The 24,856-nt window shown below is 37.4% G+C and overlaps 1 protein-coding gene and 1 long non-coding RNA gene across 4 annotated transcripts in view; one reads left to right on the forward strand and one right to left on the reverse strand.

Moving 5' to 3' along the window:
- Positions 1-24,856, forward strand: part of LOC131439612 (uncharacterized) — a 321,124-nt gene that overhangs the window by 25,097 nt on the left and 271,171 nt on the right. The gene's annotated exons all lie outside the window — the stretch shown is intronic.
- On the reverse strand, positions 13,974-14,926 carry LOC131439616 (uncharacterized). The gene is made up of 3 exons (XR_009231153.1): positions 14,774-14,926; positions 14,594-14,711; positions 13,974-14,532 (listed from the first exon to the last, which is right to left on the reverse strand). It is a non-coding gene; the product is annotated as an uncharacterized LOC131439616 (long non-coding RNA).

Genomic DNA, 24,856 nt, shown 5'->3' on the forward strand with positions numbered 1-24,856 from the left:
GTGTCAATGCGATTTTTATACTTCATTACCTGTCGTCTCATCGAGGTTGTTGTCATTTGCATAATACATGTACGCATCTAGCAGCCAGCCGGAGAGACAATCCGGAATAGGAAAGATCTCGCCGTGGATCTTGTGCAATCCATTCACAACCGAATTTTCAATGTCAACCCGAGCGCTGTCCTGCGTACGCGGGGGCGTTGCTCGGGTGTTCTTCCATCCGATGCCTAAGCCACGGCCTAACTGCTTCTTAAATGGATGTGGGAATGGTGCTTATAAAGAGATACATTTTAGCTTCCGTTGTTGATGCTGTCGTCGTCGTCGTCGTCGTTGACGACGGTGTCATTGTGATTGAGTGTGTGTGCGTGTACAATGTGCAGTTGTGACGGAAAGACGTCGACCGATCACAGATGGTTGACTAAGCGTTGGTGTATGCTTCTGACGTGATGGGTGACATTTATGGGTGACTACACCGTTCAAGTGCGGGCGCCAAGGTTGCTTTTCATGGCTGGCTTCGTTTGATTAAATGCATAAATTTAATTTGTTGCATAGTCGGATACAATGGCATGATGTCACGTGATCATCAAATTACCGTGGCAACGACGACGATGATATCATTATGGGATGCATTTGATGACGGCTGATGGGAATTATGTTTCCTAAACAACGGGACGATCCCGATTTCGTACAACTTAACCAAAGCAATCACATTCGTTTGGCCTTATTTCGTCGTACTGCAGCCAAGGCCGATAGGCCACCGGTCGCCGATGAGCCTCTCGAACCGATCTTCGGCGTTATAATTATGCATGCAGCGCTTGACACTGCCACTGGACGGACCGGTGGCTGCCAGTAAGAATTGGGAACGACCGCTGCTTTGCTTTGCGAAATACTGAAGTGGTTATTTTTCGAGAGCACGGTAAAAGTCGATGGGGTAAGCACAGCCAGATTAAACGCAAACCAACGGCAAACCGGAATGGCGCTCGACAGTCGACAGAAAAGCCTACCTGAAAATAGCTGTAAAATAAGCACATAAAACGGGTTCGCGCCATGCAGTCGAAGTCGCATTCAGAGGGAATTATTATTGAACTGATCCGTGTTGGAAATCAGGCTCCGAAAAAAAAAACATCGAAATCAAATCAAATTAAATCAATAAATCCGGAAGATAAGCCTGCTGATAGTCGTCTGCATTCTACCGAATTTCTCGTTTTGTTATCAAGCTCATTATGAGAAACCATGTGAGCATCTTTCCACGATACCGCTAGTCAAAAAACAAAAAGAACCCGGAATGAAAATCACATTTAAAAATAATACGAAATTTATCAGATCTCGTCTCGTTGGCACACTTTACTTTCAACCGGCTCATGTCAGGAAATTAGCTATTTATCAGAGCATGTTGGATTCCTCTTGTCGGCGTTTTATCTGTGAAACATCTTCCCTGCACGACTCGTCATAAAGCTTTTAAATGCCGTTTTATTTTCTTCTTCTCTTGTTCTTCCCCGGTACGGTGCCTACCTAATTCAATTGCCGCGGCACGTCGCGTCGCGGGGGCAAACGTATCAACCTAATTTTCACTCATTTCAGGTGCAACATTTGAACGACGCACTATTATTTACTATCACTCTTCAATCTGTGGCAGAGGCTCGAACCTAAACCGAAAAACCCGGCCAGCAGCCGCAGCAGCGTAGGTAGTTAGCTGAAATATGCTGTGAAGAGTCTTTTATGGTGCCTCGCCACTTAAAACCCAACCACGGCAACAATGCAGTCCCAACCCGACCCGACAGACATCATATAATTAACCTTAAACACCTCTTAATTTCCCGCTGGAGAGACACAACCGCTCGCAGCTCGTTTTGTGTACATACTTTTTTATTTCTGCTTCTTGTTAAAGCCAGAGCCTACAGAAGCCAATAACCGGGAAAAGTTTTTTTATTTAGAAAATTAGCGAACAAGGCAAAGTTTGTTGCGTTCAGTAATGTTCAGTGTTCAGTTTAGCGTAAGTTTCATTTCTCTAAGGCTTTCAGACACAGATTAATCAAATTGTCGGACTAATAGCTAAGTTAAAACTCTTTGACTCATCAGTGTATTAGCACTTTACGTTGAACTGCTTATGTCACCTCGCGGTTCTGTCGGTTTAGGTTTCTGTTGACCCCCTCGAGTTGCTATTAGCAGTTCTACATAAACTGCTAATGCATTGTTGAGTCGAAGACGAAACGTAAAAATGTGGAAAAAAGTGACATTCAATTAATATAAATCAGATATCCTTGCGGTTCCTCAAATCGTCAAATGGTTACTATGGTTTTAAAATGTTAACTTCTGACTGCATACAGGGTGTCCCACGAGAAATTTAGAATTTAAAAACGCGGGTGAATGTGTTAGTGACGGTACAAATTATTTTAATTTCCATCTTGATGAATCTTTCGGTAGGAAATATTGAGATCTGAGATGGTTCTCGTGTGTGTCTTGTTTCGGTAACAGTGGCTTAGCAAATGGTAGGAAAAATGATCCACTCAACTTTTATATGGATGCTCTTGTATAGATGCAGACATCTCGCGTTCTGATTGGCTGGTGCTGTCATAGGTTAAATCAAACAGGTTTTTCTATAGTGTACTATTGAAAAACTTCAATGTTGTTGCAATACACGTTCAAGTAGAAAATTTTCGATTCTATTGGTAGTTTGATTATATAAATCCTTCCACATATCACTGAGCTATGAGCTTTTAAAATACGAGATAGGCAAACGCGCCTTATGAATTGTCCTCTTTGATACTCGTTTATACCAAACATTTCAGAAAAGTTTAATTTTGAACTATTTGAGATTATGTCACACAACTGAAAATTTTATCATAAAATTGTGATCATATATCCGATGGCATGTCGCAAGAATTATGTTGATTCATTAGATACAACAGGAGATATTCACGATTAAAAACTTATCATTCTCTCAGAGGGTAAATTTTGAAAAGGCACCCCATAGTAAAGTAAGTCGTATTCAGGACAAAATGCAATAAAAACGGTTTGATATATTTCAATTATTATACATTCATTTGAAAGGTTTATTGAAAGGTTATTTTTATGAAAAATAATTTCGTTCAAATGACCCTTACGGCTGGCTTGGCAGTAGCCAATCCGATTCACCTAATTTTTTAGTACATTTTCAATAGCAACTTGAATTTCATGCTTAAGGTCTTCAATTGTTTGTGGATGATTGGCCTAACATTTATCTTGAACCGTTCCCCATAGAAAATAATCCAGCGGCGTTAAATCGTAGCTTCTCGGAGGCCATTTCATATCACCATTTCTAGCGATTATGCGATTTTCAAAGATTGTTTCGTTGGCTGTGTGGCATGAAGCGCCGTCCTGTTGAAATGAAAAATTTTTCATAAATAAATTTCATGAATCAACCTTTTAAATAAATGTATAATCATTGAAATCCTTCAAACCGTTTTTTTTTTGTGGGACACCCTGTACTTACCAAACCATACCATACTTTGCTAATCTGCCTGGAATACCCTGTGTCGCCATCTGGTTAAACGTTATCAAAATGGGAAGGAGGGAGGAGGGGGAGGTCCGTCCATTGGTTTGGCAGCGCTGTTGTTGAAAGAAAAATCATTATGGGCTAACCAAACCTCCGTTTACGAACACTTTTTCACGTTAATTTTTTTACATAACTCTTTTTACGAACTTGAATCTCAAATAACGTAAACTTTCCGAAAACATCCACATTGTAAGGGTTTTCAAGGAATATCAAGAAACTGGAAGTCGCCATCTTGAATTTCAGAACCACCTCAAACATTATTTTCCGGAATCTACTCTTTAAACCCGTTCCAAAAATACTCATATTGTAGTAGTTTCCATGGAATATAACTGAGCCGGAAATCGCATATGATTTTTTTACGAGCCAAATCATAAATGACGTAAACTTATTTTACGAACTACCTCAATTTACGAACCTCCGTTTAGTTCGTAGATGGAGGTTTCGGTGTGTAATAGTTGCAGATGATGGCTTTGTTGATGAGCATGTTTTAGTGTTTTTAGATTTATTTCACAACTACTGCGATTCATTGGAACTGTAGTAACAGTAGCTACATGGTCCTTTGAGTGTAGATGTTTGACGAGGCTTACCAGAGTGAACAGCTTAATGACAGTATTGACACGTTGCCAGCTGATTGTCGTAGGTGACCAGCGATCTGCACGGAAGTCTAGAGCCTGTCTTCCGAAATGTCTAAAATCGAATCTGTTGAAGTTGTTCACTTTCAAAGAAGTTGTTATGTCCCTTTTTGGTGTTGCACAAGGTTCCCGTTTGTGTCTTTTCCATGTATTTAGTATTTAGTATGTTACTTTATGTCCCAGTTTGGCGGTTCAATGCATAGGACGCTAGTCTTACAAGCCAGTTGTCGTATGTTCGAGCCCCGGCCTGGAAGAATTCATAGTGTCAGTAGGATCCATAGTACTAACCATGCAATGATTCTGTACACTAATAATAGGCTGCGAAGTCGGTTTGAACAGACAGGCCAATGTACACAAAAGGAATGTAATGCCAAGACTTTGCTTTTATGTTACTTTATTATTGACATCATTTCGCCTAGCGGATTCAATCTGCAATATTGCCTCGACAAAGAGATGTTTGAAGATTTTGTTACTTGCAGAATGGTTAAAGTTTTTTAGAACTAAATATGAAACTAATGATCCTATGAAAATTTGTAAAATATTTTACCTTACTTTATAAAGAAATCGATGAATAATTCTTTGAAAATAATGCAAACTCGGCTTCGGCTTGAAACACAAAACATATCAACAGTCATTTCTTTGCTTGCAATTAGCTGCTTCAGAGGCAAATCGTATTTACGATTCACAAAGAATTTTATTACGATTTATTTTTATCACGATTTACAAAGAAACAATACCAAACGCAAATGATTTGACAACAAAATCGAAATTGGTCAGGATAGAAGCAAAGCACGATAAAGTCATTCTCCAGCGTGACCATTTTTAGCCCCACATCGAAAAAGGGCTTGTAAACTCGGAAACAGGCGATCTGAACTCACCCGTCGTACTCTCCGGACATTGCTCCATACGATTACGCTTTGTTTCGATCGGTGGCACACGGTCGAAAATAAACGATACCTGAAACGGAGTTTAAAGTATGCTTTTGTTATTTTTCTGGATTCGAATCTGGATGAATCGATCTTTACTAAGATTCAAAAATGAAACCGATTCGGAATTGTAGGCTACGATGCAGAAAAAAAATCCAATGTCAAGAACATACCGATTTGGTTTTGTTATTAAAGTGAGAGTCCGTTAAACCATTGTATTTATTTATTTGTAAAATGTCAGTAGAAATCATTATTGAAGGCACTTGCGTCATTCGCTCCGAGGTAGCTCAAGGCAGTCACTTAGAATTATTATTGATTAGTCGCCTAAGCCCGACTCCTCTTGTAGAAGGTAAAAGTTGACAGAAACTGAAAGAGCTTCAATGTCTTTCTGTCACGTCTTACCTCTCCGTTATATATAACTTTACATCCCTGCTCTCCCTTGAGTACTATCACTACTATAATTTTCATTTCCTGTTTCTACCAAATGGTCTCTGGTTAGCTGAATGTCGATAAAACATTACGCCTGAGTTTATGCTGCAAAAATCACCAGAATGGTAGAAATTCGCCTGAATGTAAGGTGCGTTACGTTTAAATTAAAGGTAAATCAGTCCAAATGTTTAATGATCCGAGAACTTTTAATCATTGTGTGTTATCATAACATAAAAACATACTCTTTTCCTCAAAACATGACTTGTTTTACTCATTTCTGGGATCGGGATTTCGCCCGTGTTGATTATGAAGTATGATTTCATTTCGTTGTTCAAACTGTTGACATTAAACTAGACAACTATTGTCAAAATTTCTTTTAATATTCGTTTTGAATATTCAGACGGCAACAGGTTTTTGTTTTGGCATCAGAAATGCCTTCCTCTTCGCTATACAAGGCCATTTAAAAAAATGCAAAACTAACCGCGTAACCTTTTTCGTTAATAATTTTTAAACGCTTACAACTCAGTCATTTGTTGATATATTTATATAAGTAACAACCAATCGATTCGGAAACATTTAACTTAAACTTATGAGGTAACGTCGTTTAAGTATTCGAAGTGAATACCATTGAGAAATTGTTTTAAATTGACCTATGTTTTCAAGAGCCAATCACAGTGCGTTAATGATGTTATCCTCTCGTTCGATTTGCGAAGCATGAACTATCGCACAAAAGCGAATCTATAAATATATGCCCGAATACATTTCTGCTTTAGTTAACCCCTGGCTGTGAGCGAGCATTCCTCGTGGGCCAGTTTGAGTAGTGAGTGGTTGAAGAATTTCAAGACTAAGTTCAACAATAACAATGCAATGCAATGCAGTTATGCGTTATTCAAGTTGTTGTCCCATCAGGAATAAAACGCACGAATAACACTATTACTGAGTTGATTGATTCTCGGTTACTGATTCAACATTTTTCGATCAAAATATATATAAATCTTCTCTTAAATCGCTATGTATAAAATAAGCGGGCGAGTAATTTCAAAGACATAACGTGAATACGAATAAAATTATCATTCGGTGCTAAAAATTGTCGAGTGTAAAAAGTGCGAAAAACAGTTGTTCCTGGCTTCATTACTGGCCCAGGTCCAAGTAGAGATCCAGATGCTGATACTGCTACCGTATTACTGGATCTGGACCTAGAACTGGATTCATAATATGGAAAGTGCAGGTCCGGTTGAAGTTTCAGGTTCAGGGTTTGGATTTCGAACTCCTAGGTCCAGGATCTGGATCAGTAATATGGTAAATTGGATATCATTTGCAGCTCCAAGTTTATGTCCAAATCCATAAACCAAATTAACACCAGACCCTGAATTCAGAATTAGCAATGAATTCTGGAACATAATTTTCAACTGCATTCCGATAATGAATTTTGGAACTGAATTCCGAACCTGAATTCTGGAATTGGCTCATGGGCATGAATTAAGAATTTGGCTTCTGAAACTGAATTCTAGAAGTAAATCCTAGAGCTGAATTGAAGAACTGAAATTTTATACTAAATTTTCGAACTGTGTTTTCCGATTGAATTCCTAGATCTGGATTCTGGGACTAAATTCTGAACATAAATTTCAGAATTTTGGAATTTAATTCTGGGTTTGGATTCTGGAATTGAACCTGAATTCAGGATCTGAAATCTGAAATTGAATCTTGTGTTCTGGAACGCGGAAATGATCAAAACTGTCGACGGGCTAGATTCGAAGGACAATACAATTTTGGAACTGGGTTCTGGACCTCGGGAAATTTGGACACTTAGAATACTGTATCTGAATACTAAAACTGGATTCTGGAACCGAGTCTTGGATTCTGAACCGTGGAAATATTCAAAACCATCATCCATACTACTGAAAATTTAATCATAAATTGCTGATCATATTTTCAACGATATGAAGTCAAAATGATGCGATTATGTTGAGTACAATGCCGAAAAAAAAATTTCCGGATTAGAATCTATTAGACTACAAACCTTCGCTAAATTGATTTGCATACTTCAACAGATGAGAAATTGTTCATTAGATAACATTTGGAGCCATTAGAAGGGCTGATTTTGCATAATGTACCCCACCGTTGTCCACTTTCTATTGTAATTTTGAAACTGGCTCTGCGAACGTCCCGCAGCAGAACTGCTTCCTGTGCGAATTGATTCAATACTAAAGCAAATAGCTTGGCGAAGGGTTTTCTTTTCTTGTAATTTCGTTTGTGGCTTTTTTTTAAATGGGCGATCCCAACAGCCACAAAATAGAATAATCGTGCACGGTCGTGTCTTGCATTCAACCCTTTAATTTTATTCCGATTTCGAAGAATCATCGAAATTCCGGTCAAATTATTGACGAGTTGTGCAATGGTGTTTACCGCACAGAGTACAGGATGGTTCAATACCAATTCTGGTTGTGTGAAAAGGCTCTGTTTAAATAGTATCGAAAGACTGTCCCAGAAAGTATGGACGCACTTTGATTTCGCTGTAAATAATTCATAAGTGTTAGATATTCAAATTTTATTCGATATACTGATAATATTAGACTACAACAACAGAATATTATTCTCAACATTTGCTATTTAGCCATTGTAGACTAGCTGGCGCACCTTCTTGCGGACGTTCCTCATTAAATTCCGTACAGACTTCTTGGCGACAAGTTTTGACACTTTTTTCCAATCTTTTTCGAACTGTTGAATGGTTTCGGCTGCCGAGACAGGTTTCCTAAGATGTGCCTTCGTTAATGCCCAAAATTCCTCAATTGGTCGAAGTTGTGGACAATTTGGTAGATTCATGTCTTTTGGGACGAAAGTGACATTTTTGGTAGTATACTATACTACCGTTGATTTCGAGTAGTGGCAGGAAGCAAGATCTGGCCAGAAGACAACAGGATCTTTGTGGCTTCGAATCATGGGTAGAAGTCGTTTTTGTAAACATTCCTTGATGTATATTTCGCTGTTCACTGAAGCAGTGGTGATGAAGGGTTTCGAAATCTTACCGCAGCTACAAATTACTTGCCAGACCATAGCTTTCTTACCAACTTTTTTGACTTCAATCGATGTCTCGGACTGGTTTAACACATGCCCTTCTCGCACCGCACCGTACCGTGTGGTCCCGGCAAGGATTTGTAATCGAGTTTCACGTAGGTTTCGTCGTCCATGATTATGCAGTTCGAACCATCGGCCTGATCGATGCTTCTTGTTTCGGACTACGTTTTAATTGTTTCTGCTTCTTATAGGTTCGAACATTCAAACGTTCTTTAGCACGAAGAACATTTGACTTCGAAGTGCCCATTTTTTTGCCACATCCCGAACTGAAACCTCCTTCTTTTGCTCGAACGCCTTCAGTATACGTTTATCCAACTGAGGGTTAGCAGGACCTTTTTTCCATTTGTACACAATTTTTCGACGTTGTTCTGCTGAAAGTCCACGCATTTCGAAACAAACTAATGAAAACGAATAAACAACTGCACATGTGGTTAGAGAAGCCATAAAAATTGACAGTTTCTGAACCATTGCGAAATGGCAGCGGTTTTTGGTTGCGTCCATACTTTCTGGGACAGTCTTTACTTCGCTATCGTATTTCAAAACAAAGTTCATAAAAAACTGTCAAAGCTTTGCTCTTCAATCTTTACATTGACCCGATTCAGACGGCACACCCTGTAAAAGTAACGAAAGTGGTAATGCAAAAACGAAGAACCCCTTTGCAAGCACGTTAACACGTGAAGATATGCAAAGTAATAATCATAAACACAAATCAACAAATAACCACAAAGTGTCCGACGACCCAATTATTGGCGAGTTCATGCAAATCTTCGCAACTCGGTCAAAGCGGTCCAACGATCGACATTTCAAGGTAAATTTGGTCTTTTGTGTACCGTGCTGATTAGCGGTAATACGCTAAACAAATCAAAACTCACAGAAACGGCGTCCGCTCATATCTGAATGCTTCTTTGCTGCGGCAAAGGCCCTACTCTTCATCCTTCTTGGTCGTACCAACATTCGCCTGTTCGTCTCAGTCTGTCAGTCAGTTGTTGTTGCGTTAACCTCGGTTTGGTAATTTATGCATGACACGATTTTGAGCAGTACCGCGCGGATGAAAGTCACCGTCACTCCGTCGCAGGTATGCGGGGCGCAGGTCGTCCAACCAGCGGGTACCTACGTACATAAATGCTGCTGTTTTATTTATGTAAACGTACAATTTTCGTGAGTGGAGCTTCCTCACTCAAGGCCAGCTTGAGTGGACCGGACCGGACCGGACCGGACCGGACCGGACCGGACCGGACCAAACGATTTGACCAGACATGATTATGGACATTTGCCTATTAAAGTCGAGAGTACACTTGACTGCTTGTCATATCCTAAAGTGGGTTCGGGAGCTGCTGTATTTTTTTTTGTTTTCATTTTTCTTCTTGCAGTTTCAGATCAATGACACTTCAAACGGACCGCGGGTTCCAATGTTATTTACATGAAAGTACACAATTACAGGGAAATTCAATTATCGGTACTCGATGCCACGGTACTCCTCGGGGGGAAGATCGGGACGGGCACGCGGCTGAAGTAGAAAACAAACCAGATATATTATTTAAAGTCTTGTCGTTATCCGAGTCGTTATGTTGCTTCCATCGAACCGAGAATAACCTAGCAAACGATCGTCTACGAGAGACTACCCGACCGTTCCTATGCATTGGGCAGCTATCGGAAATCCACGAAACGTTTTGACATCTATGAATGACACCGCCCAGTGTTGTGTTTGTACATCACGATAACTGAATGTGGAAAGTGCAGTGGACAATGGACGGGATGGTTTCGATTTCACACATCAGAATGCACTCCATTCATTGGAAATCTCCACGCGTCCAGACGAGAATCATGGATCACGAGCAAAACAAAAAAAAGACGGTTCCCCTTCGTCACAGCGTCAAACGAAAGTTGAAACACAGCGCACATATCCGAAGATGAGAAATTGAATACCCACTGTGGCAATTCTTTTCCTCGGAAGGTCTCGGTATCATGTGGAAAAACCGCAAAAAGCAAGGCACAGAGATCTGCTCCCGGGGGAGGGCCGGCAGAGGATAGGTGGCGGAGTGGGTTTCGCCATTTCCGGAATGCACGTGTTCGGTACCAGTTACCTAGATATTCGCGGATACCGTTACGGGTCAGTGATGAAGGAGGACGATTCGAAAACAAACCGCTTCGAGCGGAACACTCGATGGACACTGGCGGAAAGGAAAGTAAAAGGGTCTTCGACTTTCCTGGCACGCCACCACCACCACCGTTGTTGTTGTTGTTGTTATTGTTGCTGCAATGCAAGCCGCACTCATCGTTCGGCGACTTCAGGAATCACAAGCGGCAAACTGCTAGCGATATTAATGACCACTGCCGACCCACTCCGGCCGCTTCTTCCATTCCAAACACCGAACATATTCTATAGCTTCTTGGCCCGGACAGCTCGGGATTGCACTGCATAAGAGCGAGAAGCGCGAATACTTAGTAAATAAACTATACAAGCGGAAAAAAGCACGAAACGACCGTTGACGTTTGATTCGATCCGGTGATAAACGGGCCGACAGTCAACGAAAACAAACGTGCATTTGTTAATGACGTACCATTAAAAGTCGCACAACTTTTACTTCAACCTTTACCGCACCGAGCGCTCTGATGAATTTTCGTGGACACGTTTTGTACTACGCTGTGCACTCTAAAGGTACAATGTCAGAGTGACAATCTACTTAAATGAAATTTTTAAATAACTAGCAACGCTGAAGGCTGGAAATCGATTCAAAGAAAATATTTGTATGTTTGTGGATCACGATAATTATTTTAAATCTTTTTATTGTAGGATTCACAGGACACGACGGAACAAATACAAATCTTTATCTGTTTGGTATAGGTAGGAAATTAAAAGTTCATCCGCGGTCAAGGAGAAATGCCTTTACTAATGTCTAGCAGAGTCACAAAATTGAATTATAAAAGTGTATACACCAAAACAAAACTTTCAAACAATTAAATCACGATCGTAGAGACAGATAACAGATACCAGTAATCATGTATCAAACATCCGGACTCAAGTGATCAGTGCGGAATCGTAAGATAATTCGCACGACCCCTTAAATCATCATCTAATCTCTAGATGGTTTTATCATTATCGTAATGTTCACCAGTTTATGACGCTCCTAAATCGAATACAAATAACATTTTCAAAGCTGGTTTGATACCTAACCGTGATTAACAAATGATTCTCTAAAAATTTGTATGCAATAAGAAACATACAACTAAAACTTTTTGTGGGGGCACCCAAGGAAAATTTCGAAAATAACACCGTGACTCATCTGGACATTTTTAAGCTTATCATACTTATCAATTCGCAAACACGTTTGGTTATCAACTTAACCATACCAACAATTCGTGATACCAATCTAGATGATGTCGTGAAATTGTGCACTAGCCTTAAAGAGAAATGGCAAAAAAGCCCTGCATACAACTATTTGAAGTGTACATTCATTCAAACTATCTGAATTGTTTCATTATGCGCCTATACAATGTTGACTTAACCATTTTTCGAATCCAGAAAAGAATTAAAATTCGGATTCGAGGAAACTTTGGTGGTATCTTTTTATTTATTACTAGCTGGCCCGTCGAACTTCGTCTCGTCAGAAGAGTTGTCAAAAGGCTATGTGGTCAACGTTGTTCTCCATTATTTTTCTGATTACTTAACTTACAATCAACGGAACTCGACACACACTCGCTTTAGCTCCAAAAGAAGAAACATCACCAAAGATTAATGTGAAAATATGAAATACTTCTGTAAAACGAAAATTGAACAAGTGCACAGATTTCTATTCTGAACAGTCCGTTTTATGGAATTGCTCATACGTGAATGTTTACCCGACAGAACAAACTTTGAAGCAGTTTCTTATACACAAAAAAATTCTATTTTTGTGTTCGGTAATAATTTTTGCGGCAACGATCTGTAAAATATTATTTTTACTGAAATATACGTAAAACTTATCCAACTCCTATGTAAAAGTTACGGTTATTTATTATTTACTGACACGCTCTGTGAACTCTGAAATGTCATTTTTTTTACGAACTCAGTGAAAATTCTACCAATATTCGGAAAATTAATAAAAAATAATGAAGAATTTCATTAACCATCACTATACATTCAGCAGCAATACAGATCTATCAAATGAAATAATTTTCGGACGTAAAAATGTGAAAACTTCTAGATTTGTAGAGAAAAAATATTGATTGCTTGCGAAAAATAGATAATACTGATTCCTAGCGGTAATTTTTCATTTAGTGAATATATTCACAAAGCCTTTTACAACTTTTTATTTCAGCACTCTAAAAATATGATGGGTGATCCCATACTCTACTGAATTGCACCCAAAAGATATTTGATCATTTTATTTGAATAAATTATTTCTGGAGAGCAAATGTGATTCAATTCATTCATCACACGCAAATAAATGAATAACTCGGAAGAAAAATATGTTTCGAAAACAAAATTCTTCCTTTTTTTCCCAGATCTCCAATAAAATTTACCAAAAAAAAAAAACAGTAATACTTTACGGGTCAAGACGTTTACATATTTTTAGAATTGTCTTGTAAATTTCGCCGAACGTCGGTATTGAATGATGAAGAAGTCATTTGAATTATGACAGATCTAAGTTCAGTGGAACTGTACCGATCATTCAGCAAATAAAACTTTTACTGAACGGATTACCGAATATTCAGCTATTTGAAAGTCAGTAAAATTGTACCGACATCCGTAAAAATAATTCTGTATGTACAGCTTTTAAGCAGTGAGAAATTTTTGTCAGAATCTGTTCTGTACGTTCAAGTTATCAAAAATTACCATGCAAACTTTAGATTTCTAATAAAGTGGATATTTTCAGGTACTGTGGAACTTTTCATTGCTTGGAGACGACGCTTAAATTGTAATTTGATATTGATCTTACCAGTTTGAACATTTTTCACAGAATATGCAACATGAAATGACAGACTCAATTCATTATGGTAATCATCTTGAACAATGATATCTAATAACCACTTACTGTGTGCGCTTAGTCTAATCTAAATCATTAGAAAGAAAAATGCAAAGAAAATCTCTTAGTTTGACCGACGACACGACCTGCCACTCACTATTCAAAACTGTATCGCAAATTTAACTACCCCTCAGTAACTGGTAATGTCAAAACGAAATATCTTGAACAAAAAATTTAACTGGCAACACAGGTTGATAAGTTGTTGATTTTGAATAACAGTTACTATAACCTTGGTTACTATATATAAGAGACATGAGAAATGTAAACAAAAAACAACTCCGAATAGTAATGTAAATCGCGGAAAATTAAAAGCATCGTTATGTGTCAGAGCAGTAAATCGATAAGTTTATCGATACTGTAAAGATATCATCATACGAACTTCGCTTATCTTAGTTAGTGGAGATGGAACCCGTTTGTGGTCAATACCCAAACACTGAGAACACCCAAACCACTGACGAAATATGCTAATCAAACAGATTCTTTTTCAAATAAATGGAGTATTTTCAAGTAACGTTGCTAAATCAAAAATGGCGATTTCCTGATAAGTATGAATAATGTCACCTTTGACAAGTTTAAATGTTCTCATTTTAAAGTTCAACGGTTTCCTATAAATCCATAAAAAAAACGCCATCAGAAGCTCTTTACGAAATTAAGCACATGAATCTCCATATTAACTACTGTATGATCGTTGTTTCTAGACCCGATTAATAAAACAATACTACTGAAATTCTGAGATGAGAACCCAAATAAACAAATAAAAAAATATTTTGTTAACAATAAGTGTCATTTAAGTTATGTTTTATTTCTCGTTTTAACCACTTGACTTCGTGGTAGCTTTCTCGTGCAGAACTTTTATTATTCATCATTTGTCTGGATTATTTCTCCGATTCGCTGAGAATTTTAAATTACAATTTTTTTTTCTTGGTATGAAACTGAAATTAACAAAACGATTGGTAAATCAATTACTTAATTTAGCGATTATTCATGCAATACAAATCTTATCGCTCTTTATTCAGCATCGCCTATTGTGCCAAATGCAACAGATGGTGCACTCCAGGTGTTTACCGGTAGTTCACTGATACTTGTTCTTCATCAAAGTCCAAAGGGCATTCTGATTGAAATAAGTTTTTAATTTTCTAGTTTATCTCACTAAATATGTCGAGTGAATCTTACCATACCAACGAATCCAGATGTTTTCATTTTTTACACGATCCTATCATGAGGTCTCATTCAGCAGTCCAACGTATATGTCGTTTCTCTTGCCTGAAACACGTCCTAATCAATAGTTTCCACAATATTTTGAACATTCTGAACTATTATGCTTCCCCGTATGTTTTCCGATCACGGAATGTTTGTTTATTTATTCTGGAGCTCCTTGGTAACTAGTTCGTAGCAACTTGAACAGTGTTGCTTGAGAAGATTATTTTTATCATTTTCAAGGGGTCGCTATATTTGTGGTAACTGACGGTAAATCGTCAACAAACAATTTTAGTATCGATTTTTCTTCGGAGTGCCTGGTCGTGTCGTCGGTTTGACCGTAGCGCTTCTACAGCACAATCTTTTCATTGATTCATTAAAAAAATTTCTGATTTGTTAATCTTGCCCCCGCAATGACCAATACTATTCATCTGACTCCATTGAACACAATTCATCAACTGGTAAATGATATCAAAACTTCTTCTCCTGCCTACAACGGTTTTCTAGAACAGTCATTGAGTCATTTATGTCGTTTTCGCTTGATGCCAAACCTAACCCAGTTGCCACTCTAACTGCTGTCAAACCGTTTGTTTGAAGTCAGTTTCGAACCTAGTTTCAACGTTGTTGAACTGAAAATCGAGTAAATTTCGAACCTGGTTTTTAAGACAGTATTTCTCAAACCCCCGTTGCTAAGTACGAAATGAACACAGTTTCGTGAAAAGTGTTTGTTTGATGAAACTACCTTGGGTCAGTTGCAGTTTTTTCAAGAGAAAACGACATTAGTAAGCAATAATTTTGATACCCATTTAAGCACGTGGTTCGAAATGACGAATCACATCCATCAAGTATCCATGTGAAATCTCGTTGCGCGCCAAAAAATTTATTCGACGATCTAGTATTCCTTTCTTCGACGGTCTAACCGACGACACGACCAGAAACTCCGAAGAAAAATCGGATTAAAAAGTGTTCGTGAGCGATTTACCACCAGTTACCATAAATATAGCGACCCCTTGAAAATGTCAAAAACTAACTATTCGAGCAACACTGTTTAAGTTGCTATGAAATAGTTACCAAGGAGCACCAGAATAAATAAACAAACATTTTGAAATAGTTGTGGAATAATTCCACCGATTTGAATTTTTGTATCTTTTTTCCTGGAAGAAAAAAATGGCCCCAGTACAACAAAAATGGGAGGTAATAAGAGCATAAAAAAAAGTAATATTGTATATTTTCATATCTTTTTGTAGTTTACGGAATTTATTGATATTTAATATTTAATTTATATTTAATACAGATACAGAAGCAAATGAAAAACTATCGTAAGACATGTCCACTGAATACCAAACGAAATTAAGAATAAATTGAAGTTAAAATCACTTTCGACTTCACGAAGACGCTAGTGTTAATTTGGTGATATTCTTGAATTATTTACAAAATATATATATTTTTATGCTTTAATAACTTTTACTTTTTAATAAAAATTAAAGATACAAATTGAATCAAAATTGAGCAAAAATGACTCAAAACTTTCTGAAAGAATAAACTTAATACCTGCCAGCGGGCCAACTACACTCAGTGGTTTCGTTTTAAGTGAGACTCTTGTTTTTGTTTACATTCCATATGTAGTTACCAAGGCTACTGGTAACTGTTTTTCAAAATCAATAATTTACCAACTTGTGTTGCCAGTTCCAACATTTTTTCAAGCGATTTCGTTTTGACATTACCAGTTACTGAGGGGTAGTTAAATTTGCGATACAGTTTTGATAGTCGAGTGGCAGGTCGTGTCGTCGGCCTAACACTTATGCAACTCGTTATGCGCCAAACACCTATCGATGATCTAGCAATCATTGGCGACTTTTTCAGTGGAAAATTCCATTGTCCATACAAAATAACTTTATTGGTTTTTCCCACTTTTCCGGTAAGTTTTCCTAATTTTTTTGATGTACGAACCCGGTGGGGGTAAAAACTGATCAAACAAAAAAAAAAGTATCTCAATCCGTCCATCCGCTCTTACGTGATGCGATTACAAAGAATGATCTCTGCATTTTTATATATATAGATGGAATCATAAATAAGCAAATATAACCATAGCAACATTAATTGAAGTTGCCAGAAAGGAATATTTATTGTGACTTGGTCTTGTCGAGGGGTAGTAGACGGATGGACTAGAATGTTTTGTGAACCAAACATTGGCGTATTTTTATTTGTATTTGCCCTATCTACTGTCGAATCGTTTGTTTGAAGTCAGTTTCGAAGATAGTTTCAACGCATTTAAACTGAAATTCGAGTCAGGTTCGAACCAGATTCGTTAAAATTGTTCTACATTCAGAGCCGTAGTCGTTCCCACCAATTTTTTTACCAACACCATGAAGACGAACCGACATTATTTTATTTTCCTGCAAGGTTTTCCCAAGCAACATTCTTAATTTAAATAAAAACTTGTAGCAGTCTGGAGTGTTGCATCATAAATCTCGCATTGAAAACGGGAAACTCCACAAAACCACCACCGAAAACACTTTTAAGATCACATTTCAGCCAAGCGGACAACTTTTCGTAAGGTTTATAAAGCAAAATGAAGAATCAGCGTTAACCTGCGTGAAATCTATTTAAAAAAGACCAACTTAACAGTAATTGTAACTTAACCCTCCGTCTGACAGATATTTTTATACCTTCGGTCTGACTGATGGGTCTGGCCAAACTCCTATTCATTTATGTGTATTTTTACGCATTTCGGTGTAAATTTTAAGTGTATTCAGGTTCATTTCTATACAAACCAGGTATATTTCGTATCTTGCATTCCTTACTTTTCATGGCATATGAAATCTTGTAAAAGTAAAGTACACGGAAAAATGGGAATTATTAAACCTAGAATGTTTCGCAGCGTTTTTAAAATTTTATTCTATAGAAACGTATAACGAATTGTATCGATAAGTAGTTAGCAACGTTCAAACAGTTATTACTCTGAAATGGCTTAATTTTTTGCAACGTGTTTTGCGGTGACATGTTTGTTTACATGTCAATAACAGCTGCGCAATCGATTGGTTTGGGTACGGTTTATCGTTTCAATGATGAGTCGAATTGATCCGGGAACGCGAAAGAAAATTCTGCACACTTGGTGTTCAGAAAGTGGTGTCACGTACAACGAAATTGCAAAACGGGTGAAAGTGCACCACACCAGTGTCAAAAATACTATCGAGAAGTTCGGTAAGACCCTTTCCATGAAGGATTTGCCCCGATCCGGTAGGAAAACGGGTCCCAGCCAGCCCGGCCCGGACTTAAAAGTGATTGAGTACATCAGGAAAAACCCATCGGGGTCGACGCGGGATTTGGTCAAGCAGTTCAACACCAGCATCGGGATGATACAACGGATCAAAGTTCGGAACTCTCTGAAAACGTAGAAGAAACAGAAGGTGTCGAAAAAGTCCCTGGTACAGCAAGTTCAGGCCAAAACAAGAGCGCGAAAACTGAATAACCGGATTCTACAGAATAAAGACGGATGCATCCTGATTGACGACGAAACCTCCGCCAAGGAAGACTCTCGAGCGCTGCCCGGACCGCAATATTATACGAAATCGGTGTACCAGGACCTGGACGACGCTGACACCACGGTGGCGATGGAAAAGTTTGGGCAGAAGGTGTTGGTCTGGCAAGCAATTTGTATCTGTGGTTTGCGGTCGTCGATTTTCTTCACGAAGAGCACATTTAACGCCAAGGTATACGAGGAAGAATGTTTGAAGAAGATAATGCTGCCACTGTACAGAAAGCATAAGGCTCCTCCTCTCTTCTGGCCGAATTTGGCTTTAGCCCACTACGCCAACTCCGTTCTACAGTGGTTGTCAAAAATTAACGTACAATTCGTGGAAAAGGACATCAACCCACCGAACTGCCCGGATCTTCGGCCAATTGAAAGGTATTGGGCAATTGTCAAGCGACACTTTCGGAAGGAAGGTACAGTGTTCCAAAACATGCAGGAGTTAAAAAAAAACGTGCTTAATCTACCTAGCAGTGAGATGATACCTTTTTTTATCAATCCGCATGTGTTTTTTTCATGAATATTCTTTTCATGACATTATTTTAATGACCGTCGTTTTAAGCTGCAATTTGACATTTTAATCACTCATTACTCTATCTAAAAAGGTTACAATCGATTAAACTTTTCATGATATGTCGAAGTGAGTTCCACTTTAGAATTTACGGTAATTTAAGGTACTTCCAGAGCCGGTATTCAGGAACCAGCATAAACCAAACCGATTCGTATGGCCATATGACGAATAAATTGCAATAGTTTTGAGTAAAACTTTCAAGCTTTTCGGGATTATCATCTTCTATATCGGTTTGAATTTTAAAAATTCATCCTCCTGTAATTCCAGAATCGGAAGTCAGCATTGAATAAAATTAATTAATTTTGTGTGGGACTATAAGTTTATTTTAATTTGAATTTTTTTCTGAAATTCGATTTGGCTTTATTTGAGAAAACGATTGAGCTTTGAGAAACGATTCGATACTGGAGCCGGAATTCGAAAATCGGTGTAGCCGAAATCAGACAAATTCACCTGATTAGTTTACATTTGTTTCAATATGTTTAAAAATCAGTATAGACATCTTTGAGAAATCGTAGTACGAGTTAAATTGTTGGGTGCCTTCCGAATCGAAAACTGAATACCACTAAAACTGAAATAAGTTTATTTGGTTGTCGACTATTCAAATCAGCAAATCTTAGATGATTCTTAGATATCATTTGAATCTTAGATCGGTTCAGCCATCTACGAGGAAAATAAGTTACACAATTTTAATTTCGTTTCACATATGATCCTGTAGTTCCGGAACCAGAAGTCGGATCCAAACATAATTCAGGAACCTTTTTCAGGAGCATACGAATTTTCATATGAATCTGAGTTTGTAGAAAACGGTTGAGTCATCTTCGAAAATAAGGTAAAAAATTGAGTGAAATTATTTGTCACATACGCATTTGCTGATCTCGACGAACTGATTCAAATGGTATATGGGTGTTTTGTTCTTCCAGCATTTATTGCTGTAAGCAGTTTAAATCAATATAGTTATGAAATTGTTCAGAATTCGGAAGTATTGCCATCTTTCCAATATGTCATATTCGAACGATTATGTTGCCAAAAACGAACCGTGCTAAAATTTGTCCGATGCAAAATGTCATGAAAAATAATGCTGTTCACAGTCTTTTAGGTACTTAGAAACTATTGTATGTAACAGTATAAAAATCGTGTTCTACGTTGCTCCCAAGCATTTCTTTGCCATACAGCGCTTAGAACTTCTACTGCTAGAATATGGGGGAAAAGTCGCTTACACAAAAAATTCGATATCTCCGTTAAAAATGGACGGATTTTAACAATCTATGGCTTGTTGGATAGCTATTACCGTGCGGAATCTAAGTCTGAAAACATATTCTGTTTTCAAGGTCAATTGTGACAGATACTGTCAAAAAACTGAAAATTTTGACATAAAACTTCGTATAACTCAAAAAGTGAACATCCGATCTCAAAACCATTCAATAGCGTTCTGGGTGATGGGGAGACCTTTCATTTGCGACTAGTTTGATCAAAATCGGTCCAGCCATCTCTGAGATCTCGACCTCTTAGTTGACAACACACATACAGACACACACACATACACACACAGACATTTGCTCAGTTCGTCGAGCTGAATCGATTGGTATATGACATTCGGCCCTCCGGGCCTCGGAAATTTTTTCCAAAGTTTGAGCGAATTCTATACCTATTTTTTATATATATAAAAACGTGTTTAATCCACCTAGCAGTGAGATGATACCTATTTTTATCAATCCGCATGTGTTTTTTGCATGAATATTCTTCGGTGTTTAAGTTTTCATGACATTATTTTAATGACCCTCGTTTTCGGCGACAATTTGAGATTTTAATCACTCATTACTCTGTAATGTCGAAACTGCAAATCGGATCGAATTTGAATCTAGAAGTGTGATAATTGATTAAACATGCCATGATATGTAAGTTCCACTCTTGAGTTTACGGTAATTTAAGGTACTTCCAGAGCCGGTATTCAGGAACCAGCATAACCCAAACCGATTCGTATGGCCATATGACGAATAAATTACAACAGTTTTGAGTTCAACTTTGAAGCTTTTCGGGATTGTCATCTTCTATATCGGTTTGAATTTTAAAAATTCATCATCATGTAATTCGAGAACCGGAAGTCATAATTGGATAAAATAATTAATTTTTGTATATAAGTTTGTTTTAATTAAAATTTTTGTTTCTGAAATTTGATTAGGCTTTTTTTGAGAAAACGATTGAGCTTTGAGAAACGATTTTATACTGGAACCGGAATTCTAAAAGCGGTATGGCCGAAGTCAGATAAATTCACCTGAGTAGCTGTACACTTTACATTTGTTTCAAAACATTTGAAAATCAGTTAAGACATCTTTGAGAGATCATAGCACGAATTAAATTTTTAGGTGCCTTCTGATCGACAACTGAATACCACTAAAACTGAAAAAAGTTAATTTTTTTATCGACTATCCAAATCTGCTAACCCGATAAACCTGATTAAATTATGTGGAATAGACATTTTTATACAATCCCCGAAACCGGAAGTTGGATCTGACTGACAAGCAAGATGTTTTATAGAACTTTGAAACTTTTCATTTGAATCTTAGATGATTCTTAGATTTCATTTGCATCTTAGATCGGTTCAGCCATCTTCAAGAAAAATGAGTTACACAATTTTGATTTCGTTTCACATATCATCCTGTAGTTCCGAAACCAGAGGTCGGAACCAAACATAATGCAGGAACTTTGTTTGGGAGCATACGACTTTTCGTATGAATCTGAATTTGTAGAAAAGAAATTTTCCGAGAAAATTAATTGAAGTTATTTGTCACACACGCATTTGCTGATCTCGACGAACTGATTCGAATGGTATATGGATGTTATGTTGTTCCAGCATTTATTGCTGTAAGTAGTTTAAAACAAAATAATTAAAAAAAATTCTGCCATCATCTGGTTTATATATGTCGTATTCGAACGATTATGTTGCCAAAAACGAGCCGTGCCAAAATCGGTCCGAGGCTAAATGTCATGAAAAAGAATGCTGTACACAATCCTTTTGGTTCTTAGAAACAATTGTATGTAACAGTATAAAAAATTGTGTTTTCCGTTGCTCCCAAGCATTTCTTTGTCATACAGCGCTCAAAACTTCTACTGCTGGAATAGGGGGAAAAGTCGCTTACAGAAAAATTTCGATATCTCCGTTAAAAATGGACAGATTTTAACAATCTATGGCTTGTTGGATAGGTATTACCGTGCGGAATCTAAGTCTGAAAACATATTCTGCTTTCAAGGTCAATTGTGACAGATACTGTCAAAAAACTGAAAATTTTGACATAAAACTTTGTATAACTCAAAAAGTAAACATCCGATCTCAAAACCATTCAATAACGTTTTGGGTGACGGGGAGACCTTTCATTTGCGACTAGTTTGATGAAAATCGGTCCAGCCATCTCTGAGATCTCGACCTCTTAGTTGACAACACACATACGGACACACACACATACACACACACACACAGACATTTGCTCAGTTCGTCGAGCTGAATCGATTGGTATATGTCATTCGGCCCTCCGGGCCTCGGGAAAATTTTCGAAAGTTTGAGCGAATTCTATACCTATTTTTTATATATATAAAAATAGGTAAAAAAGGTAAAACTGGACAGCTGCCACCAGGAAAGTCACAAAAGTAACTGTGCAGAATTTAATGAAGAATGTCAAGTCCAAAGTGCGAGCGTTTCACAGAAACTAGGATTTTCTTCAATATAATCAGTGAAATGCATAAAAATGTAATTTTTCTACAATATATCGAAAACTGATGTCAAAATATAAATCAATGTTGCTAACTACTTTTCGATACACTCCTTATGATCTGAATATTCTTATGATTTTGTCGTAGTAGTATTTATGCAAACAAAATAGATGTATAGAACCTTTGAATGCTGTTGGCAAACTGGAAATGAACAATTTGAAGCAATACAAACGAATTTTTCGGTGAATTTTTTCTGCTTCATGTAAACATATCTTGCAGTTTCTCTTGCATATAAATGTTACAGAACCGATGCTTGTACGATTAGCCACAACGATCAATGGAATGTTGATTGGTTTTCCGAAAAATGTTTCAATAGACGAACGAACGACAAAATGTTTGATTATATGAACATTATTCGGCAAACCTAGAGTTCTAGACAAAGAATGGAGAAAAGTGCGTATTGCGTTATTTTTTTAGCATCGTCGAATTCTTTGCAAATACAATAGCCGCCAGTGCCGTCACATCCAACATGTTGTTAAAAAATTACAGTGTTGTGTACGAGACTCGACCGATCATGATGACATTAAAAATGCAATTTTAAAACTCTCCCTTCAACAGATTTAAATTTGTAAAATAGGCAAATAATTGCGAAACACTCTCTAAGGTACTGAAGCTAACTTTAGGAATTAATTTATCAGCGGTTGAGCGTTTAAAATCTTTTTTCTCGTAATTTTTGGAAGTAGGAACCTTCAGTTAAGAATATATCAAGTGCGTTTAAGAAGTATTTATGATAACATTTATAACTACATTTTTTTTTGCAAACTTCCGCTTTCGTTGTTTTCGACAAATTTATTGGTAATCTAAAACTTTTTAGTAGAGGGGCTGGGGTCCACTAGGAGATTGGTAGTACCTATTAGTACTCTCCGGACAGTACCAGCCTAGATGCCGTGTGGAATCCGGTGGAAAAAAAATGAACCATGAATAGATCCACTGGGTTCCTGCTTCCATGTCGTAAAAGGCGACAATTGTAGGAGTTTCTTTTTCCTTTCAGTTAGCAGATATTTTCAATGTTTAACTTCTGACTACTCTATTTTACTATAATATCTCTTCATTCAACCTATCAATTTCCGTCTAGCTTCGGAGAAAAGTTTTATTTGAACGTTTTATTCTTCCATGTTATTGATTTTCTTTCAGGATTATAAATTGAATGATAAAAATCAACTATTGCGCAAATCCGTTGATATTACAAAGTTAATAACAGAGATAACAAATATCGGTATGTTGAATACATAGTAAAAAACACTTGATATTAATATTTCAAACAACAAATTTATATTGTTCTCGGTAGCCGGCTGCCCAGATTAACCAATATAACCAATTAATAACTTATAAAATAAAACAAAATCGTGTAAAATCTGTTTACCTTATTTGGTGATTTGAAATGATTTTATAACCACTGTTTAGAATATGTCAATGCAATGAATCAACTGTTTTATCTAAATCCTATTCACTCGTTTATTTTGTAATTTCATTTATAAAAAATATGGAGATTTTTATTCTTTACGCGATAGTATTGCAAAATTTTCTTCAGTTTTCTCAAAAAAGAGCTGTGAATCGAGACTTTCCGGGACTTCAATATAGGTTATTGTTGAAACGTTCACTCGGGAAGTCAGTAAGTTTAGTGGTGCATCCGAGCATCATGAAACCGGAACATACGGAGTCGCGCGCGAATAATACCAATACTGAAATTTTTACTAACAAATATCCTTCTCCCGTGACACGTGTGAAGTGCGCAGTAGTATATACGGCCTCTAGTATCAACAATTCTAGGACTAACATCCCTTTCCATTCCTTAGACGATCTACGTTCGGGCCTGGCCGGCGCCGGTAGTGATCAATGAATTCTGGGATTACCAGAAGATGTACATTGAAGGATGATTTACCAGTCCCAGCTCGGATCATCTGAAAACTCCCTGTACAATTTCAGCTAATCCCGATCAGTAACGGAAAAGCAACCAGGGGTGGTCGCTTAAGCTCAATCTAAAACTTTTTAGTAGACACTTATGTGATAAAAACAGATTTTGCGAAGATAAATTCAAATAACTGTTTTTACAGTAAAACCGGTATATCCCGAAAAATATTTTTTGTACAGAAATTACACTAAAAGTAGAAACACTCAAAATTGATCCCGGAAAAGCATGACCCAAGACATCAAGCAAAGTAAAACAGTGAGGAGATAGGAAAACGGCAAG

This window comes from Malaya genurostris, chromosome 3 (assembly GCF_030247185.1).
Source record: "Malaya genurostris strain Urasoe2022 chromosome 3, Malgen_1.1, whole genome shotgun sequence".
Lineage (NCBI taxonomy): Eukaryota > Metazoa > Arthropoda > Insecta > Diptera > Culicidae > Malaya > Malaya genurostris.